The following is a 10,597-nucleotide window of genomic DNA, read 5'->3' as shown; positions in this document are numbered from 1 at the left end:
GCAGGGCGTGCTCCTTGTGCGTGTGGCTCCCCTACATGGGGAACACCCCTGCATGGTATGGCACTCCTTGCACACAGCAGCACTGCACATGGGCCAGCTCCACATGGGTCAAGGAGGCCTGGGGTTTGATCCCTGGACCTCCCATGTGGTAGGCGGATGCTCAGTTGAGCCATGTCCTCGTCCCTGTAAATAGGTTTTTGCTGAAGGGCCACTGCTAGGTCCACACTTGCTCCCCTCCCTCTGCTTTGAGACAGCAGGGCAGTACAGGGGCATCAAAGGAACATGTCACGACTCTTCATAAGAGTTGGCACTCTCCTCTTCCTCACCAATGTCGTCATCGTGCAAGTTGTCATAAAGTAAATCTGAGCTGTTGTCTTTGGAAGGCACTTTAGGTTTTGTTCTGGTTTGTTTTTTAGAAGGTACCAGGGATCGAACCTGGGACCTTATACATAGGAAGCAGGTGCTCAACCACTGAGCTACACATGCTTTCCAGGCACTTTGGTTTGATGCAGTATTCCTCCAGTGTTGTGGGGACCTTTTCTCTAACCTTTTCAGTTTCCTTTCAGCATATTCTTTGTCTTTTTCTTAACAGTCCCTCCATTTCCTGAACATAACTGAAGCATCCATATTGGCTGGGTCAAGGTGTTGGGCCCATTAAGCAGTGAGATTCCACCTTACAGGAGAGTCCTGACATTTAAGTAGGAGTCCATTTTTCAGAAGGTAGTTCTCCACCCTGTGGGTCATCTACAGGCGGATGAAGAATCAAATACATGCATCTCCATTCTCGTAAATCGGCGAAGGGGGGGGGCACATTTTGGTCACGAATCTGCAGGTAGGTTGTGAATACGGGTAGTCGATAGGAAATTATACGGGCCGTGAAGCAGCTGCCCCGTCCAGGGTGCTGGGGGTTCTGAAGAGGGCCGCCTCCGGGTCGTAGAGGCGGGACTCATCCACCAGGGCGATGGGAAGCCCCCCACAGGTTCCGCCTGCAGGGATTTCAGCTCCAGCATCCTGGCCTTCTGCTGGCCGCTGCTCTGCTGCTGGGCCAGGGCGGGGGCACCGGCGTGGGCCCCAGTGCTCACAAGCCGCCCGGCTGAGCCAGGCCCCTGACGCCCGGGGGCCAGCCCTGGTCCTCCTCACACACGACAGGGCCGGGCCTTTCTCCTCACACTTGGCACAGGGAGGGGTTGAGGGAGTTAGGGGGGGACTCGCTCCGGTTCTGGGGCCTCTCCCTCACCCAGCAGGGGCCTCAACTGTGGGCAGGGGCATATGTATCTTTAGGGTACATGTGCAAGTGTCTCGAGTGGAATTGCTAGGTCATCAAGTATGCAAATGTTCAAATTCACAAGACAGTGTCTGTATTAGCCAGCCAAAGGGGTGCTGATGCAAAATACCAGAAATTGGTTGGTTTTTATAAAGGGCATGTATTTGGGATAGGAGCTTACAGATACCAGGCCATAAAGCGTAAGTCATTTCCCTCGTCAAGATGTCTGCCGATGGTCTGCGAGGGTTCAGGCCTGCTGGGTTCCCAAGTTCCTGGGACTTGCTTTTCTCTGGGTCCAAGGTTCCTTCCTTCCTGGGGCTGGCTTCTCTTTCCTCTGAGAGCTTACTTCCAGCTTAAGACTTCATCATCAAACTCCAACATCAAACCTCCAACATCAGAAAATCCTCAACTGTGTCCTTTGCCATGCCTTTCATCTGTTGTTGTGGAATTTAAGAGAAGTTCAATTATTTGAGAATAGAGAGGCCAGGACTCAGGAATGATTTTGAGAAGGAAAAATGGTTTATTGACGGCCGGCCGGACTCGGGAGCTTTCTGTTTGAATCCCGAGCCCTGAACAAGATTTTCAAACGTCTTTTATACAGAGAGGAAAGGTCAAATGGTCCCTTTGTTTCAGTTCTCAATAGGCTTCAATTAGCATATATCTCTTTCACATCTTAGGTAAGCTTTTAGCAAGGACTCCAGACATTTTAGATAAGCCTTGGTTTTTGCATTTCCCCTAAATACTTAAAGTTTATAGCCCTTGCTTTGTTAAACATTTCCTGGGACTGGAGCCTGCTGGTCCCTAAGAGCAGGACTGCAGCCTCTTACCGTTTCACACCCACAAGTCAAACAACTTAGTTATCTCTGAAGAGACAAAGAGCCTTCCACCCATAGCCCACATCATTCCCCCCCTTTGTCAAAGTTTACTTGCTAAGCTTTGGCATAATTATTGTTGGAGCTATGAGGTGGATGACTGTTTGTTGTCTTGACTGATTATTTATCAGTCTTTAGTACAGCATCAAGGACCGTTTTTAGAAGTTTAGAACTTTTCATTCTGGACAGCAGAATCTTGGGCAGGGGCCTCCCGCAGTTATTCTGCTGCCACTGGCACTCACGTGGATTTCCAGTCAGGTTCCAGATCCATCTATTACTTTTATTTTACTCTTAAAGAGTTTACACCTTTAATTTAAAAGGGGTGCTGAAGGGAGACGATCTCTTTTCTGTAACTGCTTCCTGCTGGCCATGGGCTGTAGTCATTGCCTAATAAGGTGTAAAACTCTTTAATTTATTGTAACTGGAGGAAGATGGATCTGGCATTCTGTACGAAGTTGGATGAAGTTTTCATATGGTTAATAAGATGTTCACTCTGAAAGAAACAAACTTAATTAAAATTTTGGAATACCTGTTTTTAAAAGAGGACACATTGGATTACAGAGGTAGACAAGGTTAGGTGCCTATAAAGATGGCATTCCTTAAAAGCTGGTGGGAACAGCATATATGTTCTTTTTTAAGTTATCCATCTTTAGAGAGAAATTGCAACAGACACTTAGCTTTGTCTGAAGACACATTCCAAGCTGTTCAATGATTGACACTCATTCGCTTTGTCAGATGCTCCTGGTGAACTGGCACTCCTTGGGCAACTGGCTTCACTCAGGATTAGAACACTAATTTGGAAATATTCTTAGTTTTCACCTGTGGGAGTGATCAGAACTACAGAATAAAGATTTTTACACCTTGGTTTTCATTGTACAATTTCTAGCAATTTTGACTTGTTCAATAGGTGACTCACCATCAGCAAGCAAGCCTCACTTTTGCTAACTGAGACTGGCTGAGACTGCCACCTTATTCTATAGACATGTTATTAACTGTTTAGAAAATGATTTTACCAGGAATTTAACATGTCTAATATACTTCTGCACTTGATCCAAAATAGAAAAGATAACATTACAATTATTAGGCATATATTTAGTACAGGATAAAAGTACAGCACTTAATATTAACTAATGTATTACTTAATGCATAAGGATTCAGAGTTGCCATTATTAGTTTTGAGTTTCAGGTTTGTAATACTTTACATGTTATCTCTCCATGAGAGCAGGCCATAATGCCAATTGTGTTTAAGTTTTACTTACAGTCTCCTGGTATCATGGCTCCACTTAGCATGTTCTTCAACGCAGTGAGCAAGTTGCAGCATCCTTCATCTTAGAGAGATTTTCCAGTATTCTACTAGCCTGGTGCATAGCGCTCTCTGGCACCATGGAACAGTGCCAGTCTGGAAGCGATATCCATTGTACACTTGGCTGTACCGAGTCATTATTGGCTGCAGGAGCTTGAAACTGCAATATAGTTTCCATCAACTTCAGGAGCAGAACCAGAGACTGATATAGCACATATTTTTAATTGAGGGGTCAGTGACCAGCCTAGCCAATAACTCACATGGAGAGGCCACCTGTAATGTATACAAGGCCTGGCTCGAATGCACAAGAGTTTGACAATGTTAAAGTTTATTCCTTGTTTTATATATATTTTAAACAACTTAACGCAATACATATATCAAATGACTATTTACTTACACAATTTTACTATGAAGATAACAGTAGGTACTTTACTTTAGTAATAGAGGAAAAATATTATTTTTCATTGTTAGAATGAAAACAGAATATTTCCAATAGAATCAAGACAACTTTTTATTACCATTTACTTAAATGTGTATTTTGCAGTGGCCTTCAGACAGGTTTATTATCATGAAGTTATTTCTGCTACCAATACCAATCTAAGTTTCTTTAGTTAACAATGACTTCTACAACTAGAATTATTTAAACATTTTCAGTTTGGAAGATGTTTTACAAACTCTTTATAATTGACTATAACCGCATTGACTAGACACCTCATGTTTAAATAAACTTACTAGATTACAATTACCAATGAAAGAAATTTACTCTCTATTTAAGAGAGCATATCTACAATCTTTTCCCTTTAGCCTAATTTCACCACTAAAGATTTCGTACATAATGTTAATTTAGTTTATAAATTAACTATGGGAGATTACACTCAAAAATAAAATTGAAACCATAATAGTTTATGCAAGGAATGTTCTCTTTTTCCCTTACAGGAAGCTAAAACTTCTTTTCTTTAAGTTATGAAAATTATTAATTTAAAAGCATAACTGACTACCAGGTTTCAAAACACATTACACAATTACTTAATTTTTTTTTTTAAAATCATAACCCAGGAAAGATCTCTCCATAGTTTTTATGGACTTTCCTTTACTTACTGAAATTTGTTAATAGAGCCACTAATTACCTTTATTTCATTGGAAAGAAATCTTCTGGAAGAATTAAGGCTCACCAGATTGTGGAGAAGAAAATAATTTATTCTCAATCTTGCAAGAAGGGGTGCAGAGCCAGATATGGCTGGTGCCACGAACAAAGAAAAATGACACAATTTATACCCCTAAGCCTAGCATGCAAGCTCTTCCTGTTTTTCCATAGATTGGATACTTCAGAAGTTACAGCTTATCTGAGATTTAACTTTCCCACGCAAAAGTTTGATTTAACTGCTTCTTCTATCACATTCCAACCATTTTAGTTTTTACCTGCTCCCCCCTTTGTCAAATAAGGAATATAATTTAGTGCTGAAATGGCACCGACTTAGTTAGCTCCTTCTTGGGCATCCTTCCACTGCCCATAGGACTGGCCTAAACTGGTCTCCTCCACTGCTGTCCAACCCGGGAGTGGGAGACTGAGGCAGCAGGCCGCCGGGTTACATCAACATTTTTCTTCTGTGAAAATTAACCTAATCTTTGTTTTTTTTTTTTTTTTTTTTCCAATTTATGGCTGACAAAGGTTTAAACTGGGAAATTACCTGGCAAACTGATTCTTAATTCCCTAGCCTAGTAGATAGGTTTAATCTGCCACACCTAGTCTTGCCTTAAAAGCTCTTGCAAAGAGGAGGCCCTTTCCCAATTGTTTCCATAATCAGATTTCTATGACTTTTTCATCCTACTTAGTTCAATTTGGGCTTTAAGAATATTTATAAATATAACTGCATATTTAATTTTTAACAATTTGAGCAAATAGGCAGACATGAATAGTTTGACACAACAACATGACTTTAGTTACTTTAAACTTTTCAAAGACTTTTGAAACTCTTCTTAATTTGCACTATGACCATGCAGTTTACCACAAGAATTTTCTTTCTTACTTAATGGATTGTAATAACCAAAATGTTCTCAATGCAATGCCTTAGCACCATTTTGTTTTAGAACTTCATATTTTACCTTGAAATTAGCAGAATTTTGGATAAGCAACAAGATTAATTTTATATATATTTACTGAGGCTATTTGAAGCCTCAGGGAGACAGACTGCTTTCTCTCATGAATTGCCACTCTTAGGAACACTGACCGTCAAGGCAGGAGACTTCTCCCCCTCCACCCCCCTTTTTGTTTTTGGAGATAATAAAACTCCAGTGGCCATTTAACCTTATTCTATCAGGCAGCACTTTATTTAGTTTACACTTGAATTCATGAGAGAAAGGGTTACTAATACCAGGAGAGGAGACAGTGATGTCCCAGCTCTTCTCAATTATGAAATAACCATAGGCAAAGGCAAAGGGTGAGGTTAGGCTTGAAGTAACCATAAACAAAGGAAAGGTTAGTGTAGAATTTACACTTAAATAATAGTTTCAGGCTAAATTCACCCAGCTATAATCTTAGTTATTGTCTTTCCACTGTTTTATAATATAAATGCATTTATAAATGATTTTAACTCTTAGTTACAGTTTTTATTAATTTTTTTAAAACCTATTAATTTTATAACACCTTTAAATACCTTTCATTCAACTTATAACATATTAAATGAACTTAACCATTACTTTAATTTTTCCTTTAAAGTGAAAGAATAAATCTCTTGCAGTTAGTTTGAAATAAAAGGCTACTTTTCAGGATTTGATTTCTAGAACATAAAATGTTCTTTTAAAAGAGGTAAGACTCTTCTTCAAACATTGAGGATATGATGAGGTTAAAGCACAAGAAGCTATTGATAAAATATTTTCTTTGTATATTGATCTTACTCAATTTAATCATAAAATTTCCCTTCCACAAACCTTCTACACTTTCAGTATTCATTCAGGTTCTGTCCCACACTCTACTCTTTCCAATAATCAATCATTTTATCTTAGGACAAAATCACCTTCTGTTACCTTAACAATAAAAACACACTCCATATATCCCACATACTAAGTTACCAGGCAAACTTCTTACAACATATAATTGCCATTAATACTAAACAAGTTTGTTAAAATAATGAACTTTTCTTCACTTTAAATACTTAGTAGCATGTAATACCAGAAACAGTTTTTTTTTTTTGGAAGCAAGTTGGCAGGGGAGATTGGCTGCCGAATAAGTTTGTTATAAAATTGCCTTTTATTATTATTATCAATTCAGTTTTGTTAAATAATGACTTTCTGCAATTAGCCACTTAAATACCTTAAACAATGCTTTGTAAAACTTTTATAATTATTTATACCCTTAATGCAAAGTTTACCTTCACAGAACACATTCTCTTACTTAAGGTTACTACAATACCTTCTAAGAACCTGAGCAGAATGCAAACGTATTTTGGCTTTGACACCCTAAGGAGGGAACTTTACTGCATTTATTCTGATTCTGCTTTTCACCTCCTTCACTTCCCCCCCTTCCAGGCAGTCGGGTGCACAACAAACAGGAATGCGGCTTATGAATAGAAGGGTGGACTCACTGGAAAGGGGCAAGCCGCTCCCCCCTTTCCAGCTTTCAGCCAAAATGGGCAGACAGAACCTACTCAAATTTGGCAACTCTCCCAGGAACCCAGCCACCCTGACTGGGACATCCCCAACAAACTTGGGTGCGTGGCGCGGACACAGATGGCCTCCAAGCCCCGGCAAAGGGCCAGACCAGAGACAAGACAGCAGAGCATGCACAAACATCTAGACTCCGCAAACATCCAGACTTCTCAGCTTTTGCCCCAGAATCATTTCACTCCCTTGCCAATGGCAAGGGAGGGCTCCAGCTCAGCTGTAATTCTACTTTACATAAGGACACAACTCCGACACTAACATTGAGCTGACACAGACAGAAGCACAAAGGTCACTAATCTGACCCACAAGTTATATATTTATTTCACCATGGCTGCCCCCACAGCCATCACAAACCTCAGAACACTTAACATTTGGTATAAAGCGAATTCATTCACAAATTAGCACCATAACAAAAGATTTCAGCTAGACTTTTCCACTGTTTAAACTTTACACCCAGACCAAGCTCCACCAGAAAAGCCGATCCATTTTCCTGTAACCAAGTTTTGTTTTCCTTAATCTAGACCAATTTCCAGGATATTAGGACTCGAACCTATAAATACCCTTCCTATTAAAATCGAGACTCCACTCCTTTAGTGGATATAAGACCAGTACCAGATTCTAACATGCAGTTAGACAAACCCAAAACACCAGGGCTTTTCCCCGGTTTTCCTCCTTTTCCCAAGCCTAGAGAGAACGGCTTCCCCCCAGCCTTCTGGGGCTACTAGGGTTCTCTCGGGAGGTGATCAGCCTCCCCTTCCTAGCAATTAAAGCTAGGGCCTTCCAGACTGTGCTCACCCGGGGAGTCTTACCTTCTTCCATGTTCGGAGTTCTTTTTCGTTCCCAGAATCTTTCTCTTCAGACCTTCCATTGCCCCTCGATTTTGTCGGGAAGATTCTGGTGGAGCCCACATCTTTTCTGGATTAAATTTAATCCAGGGGCGCCCAGATTTGGGGTTCACCCGAGTCCTCCCGGCTTCCTCGGGGATTTGGAAGGGGCAGCAAAATGCTACCGTCTCTGGCCTTCATTTTTGTCCCTTCGTGGTTGCCATTAATGTTGTGGAATTTAAGAGAAGTTCAATTATTTGAGAATAGAGAGGCCAGGACTCAGGAATGATTTTGAGAAGGAAAAATGGTTTATTGACGGCCGGCCGGACTCGGGAGCTTTCTGTTTGAATCCCGAGCCCTGAACAAGATTTTCAAACGTCTTTTATACAGAGAGGAAAGGTCAAATGGTCCCTTTGTTTCAGTTCTCAATAGGCTTCAATTAGCATATATCTCTTTCACATCTTAGGTAAGCTTTTAGCAAGGACTCCAGACATTTTAGATAAGCCTTGGTTTTTGCATTTCCCCTAAATACTTAAAGTTTATAGCCCTTGCTTTGTTAAACATTTCCTGGGACTGGAGCCTGCTGGTCCCTAAGAGCAGGACTGCAGCCTCTTACCGTTTCACACCCACAAGTCAAACAACTTAGTTATCTCTGAAGAGACAAAGAGCCTTCCACCCATAGCCCACATCACTGTGAGTCCCCACCCACCAAGGGGCGGGACTCAACGCCCTAATCCTAACTCAATCATGCCCAGGTACAGATCAGATTAAAAGCATAATCCAGTATTTATTTTTGGAATTCATCAATAATATCAAACTGCTACAGTATCCAACTGTTTTCCAAAGTAGTTGTTCCAATTTACACTCTTAGGAGGAGTGGATGAGAATTCCATATATTTTCTGGTCCTTGACATTTTTGGACATCTTAATTTTTATAAATCTGGTGGATGTTGACAGTGTCTCATGGTGGTCTGTTAAAACACTTTTTGTTTTTAAAATAACAACAACAAAAAGAAAACAAAACAAAATAAGTGTTGGTGAGGATGTGGGAAAATTAGAACTCTAGCACATTGTGGGTGGGAAGGTAAAACTGGGCAGCCAGAGTGGAAAACAATTTGGCAGTTCCTCAGAAAGTTAAATATAGAATTATCACAGGACCCAGGATTCCCACTTCTAGGTATATACTCGAAGAAAGTGAAAACAGGGTCTCAAACAGATACTTGTACACCAATGTTTATAGCAACATTATTCACAATAGCCAAAACCTGGAAAAAAAACAACAGAGTTCATCCACAAATTAATGGATAGACAAATTGTGGTACATATACACAATGGAATATTATTCAGTTGTAAGAAAGAACAAAGTTAGAGATATGCTGAAATATGGAAGAACCTTGAAAACATTATGCTCAGTGAAATAAGCAAAGCACATAAGGACAAATATTGTATGATATCTCTTATAAGAGATGACAAGAAATAACAAATAGCAGACATAGTAGATTAGAGGAGGTGAAGGGATGAGGTAATGTTTGTTTGAAAAAATAATTAGGAAGGCAGGAAAGCAACATGAAAAAGTGTTTCCGATAAACATAATGTTAAGTGGAAAAGGCGTTTATAAAATTATATATACACAACACAATTGTCACTATTGTCACTATGGAATAGTTATGTAAAGACAGGAATAGTAGGTTTATGGAGTATTCTTCCCCTGTTATTTAACTTTTTGTGATTGTAATTTTGTCTTTCTAAATTTTAAGGGAAAAATTAACTGGAAAAAAACCCCAGAAATTTATTGAATAATGGAAAAAAACTTTGCTTTTGTTCATTGAGATGTAATGAACATATGTTCATATACATACATATGCACAGATCTCAAGTACAATTTGAGGAGTTTTGACAAATATATACTCTCATTAACCCAATCAAATTCTAGAACGTTTTAATCATCCCAGAGAATTCCCTCCTTCCTCTTTCCAGTCTATTCTTTGTCCCCACAGAAGTAACCACTGTTCTGATTATCACCATGAATTAGTTTTGCTGGTTCTAGTACTTCATATAAATGGAAACATACAGCATGTGTTCTTCTGTTCCTGGCTTCATTTTTTAACTTAATATTTTAAAAATTTGTCCATTTTTATTGCTAAGAATTATTCCACTGTATAGATATACCACCGTTTATTTACCCACTTACCTGTAGATGGGTATTTGGGTTGTTTTCAGCCTTTGTTATGAAGAATGATGCTGTGAATATTCATGTAGAATACTTCTTATGGACATAGACTTTCATTTCTCTTGGGTATGTACTTAGGAGTGGGATTGCTGGGTTAAAAAGTAGGTGTGATCTAACTTTATCAGAAACTGCAAAAAGTTTTCCAAAGTGGTTCCATCATTTTACACTCTGACAAGAAATTAAGAAATATATGAGAATTCCAGTTGCTTCCCATCCTTGTCAACACTTGGTATTGTCAGTTTTAAAACATTTTAGACATTCCATTTGCTGTATTATCTTATTGTGATTTTAGGAGGTATTTCCCCAATTAGTTATATGGTATGTACCTTTTCTTGTGCTTATTGGCTATTCATATATCTTCTTTTATGAAGTTTCTGTTCAAGTCTTTTGCCCATTTTTAAAATTTTGGATTATTTGTCTTTTTATTATAGATTTGTAGCAATA

At 39.4% G+C, this 10,597-nt stretch overlaps 1 pseudogene; it reads right to left on the bottom strand.

The window, feature by feature from the left end:
• Positions 1-285: 285 nt before the first annotated feature.
• LOC101420480 (ubiquitin-conjugating enzyme E2 R2 pseudogene) overlaps positions 286-10,597 on the bottom strand; it is a 61,691-nt pseudogene continuing 51,379 nt past the window's right edge.

Source organism: Dasypus novemcinctus, chromosome 11 (assembly GCF_030445035.2).
Source record: "Dasypus novemcinctus isolate mDasNov1 chromosome 11, mDasNov1.1.hap2, whole genome shotgun sequence".
Lineage (NCBI taxonomy): Eukaryota > Metazoa > Chordata > Mammalia > Cingulata > Dasypodidae > Dasypus > Dasypus novemcinctus.
Note: the sequence above shows the minus strand (reverse complement) of the source record. Positions and strands in the feature narration are given on the sequence as shown.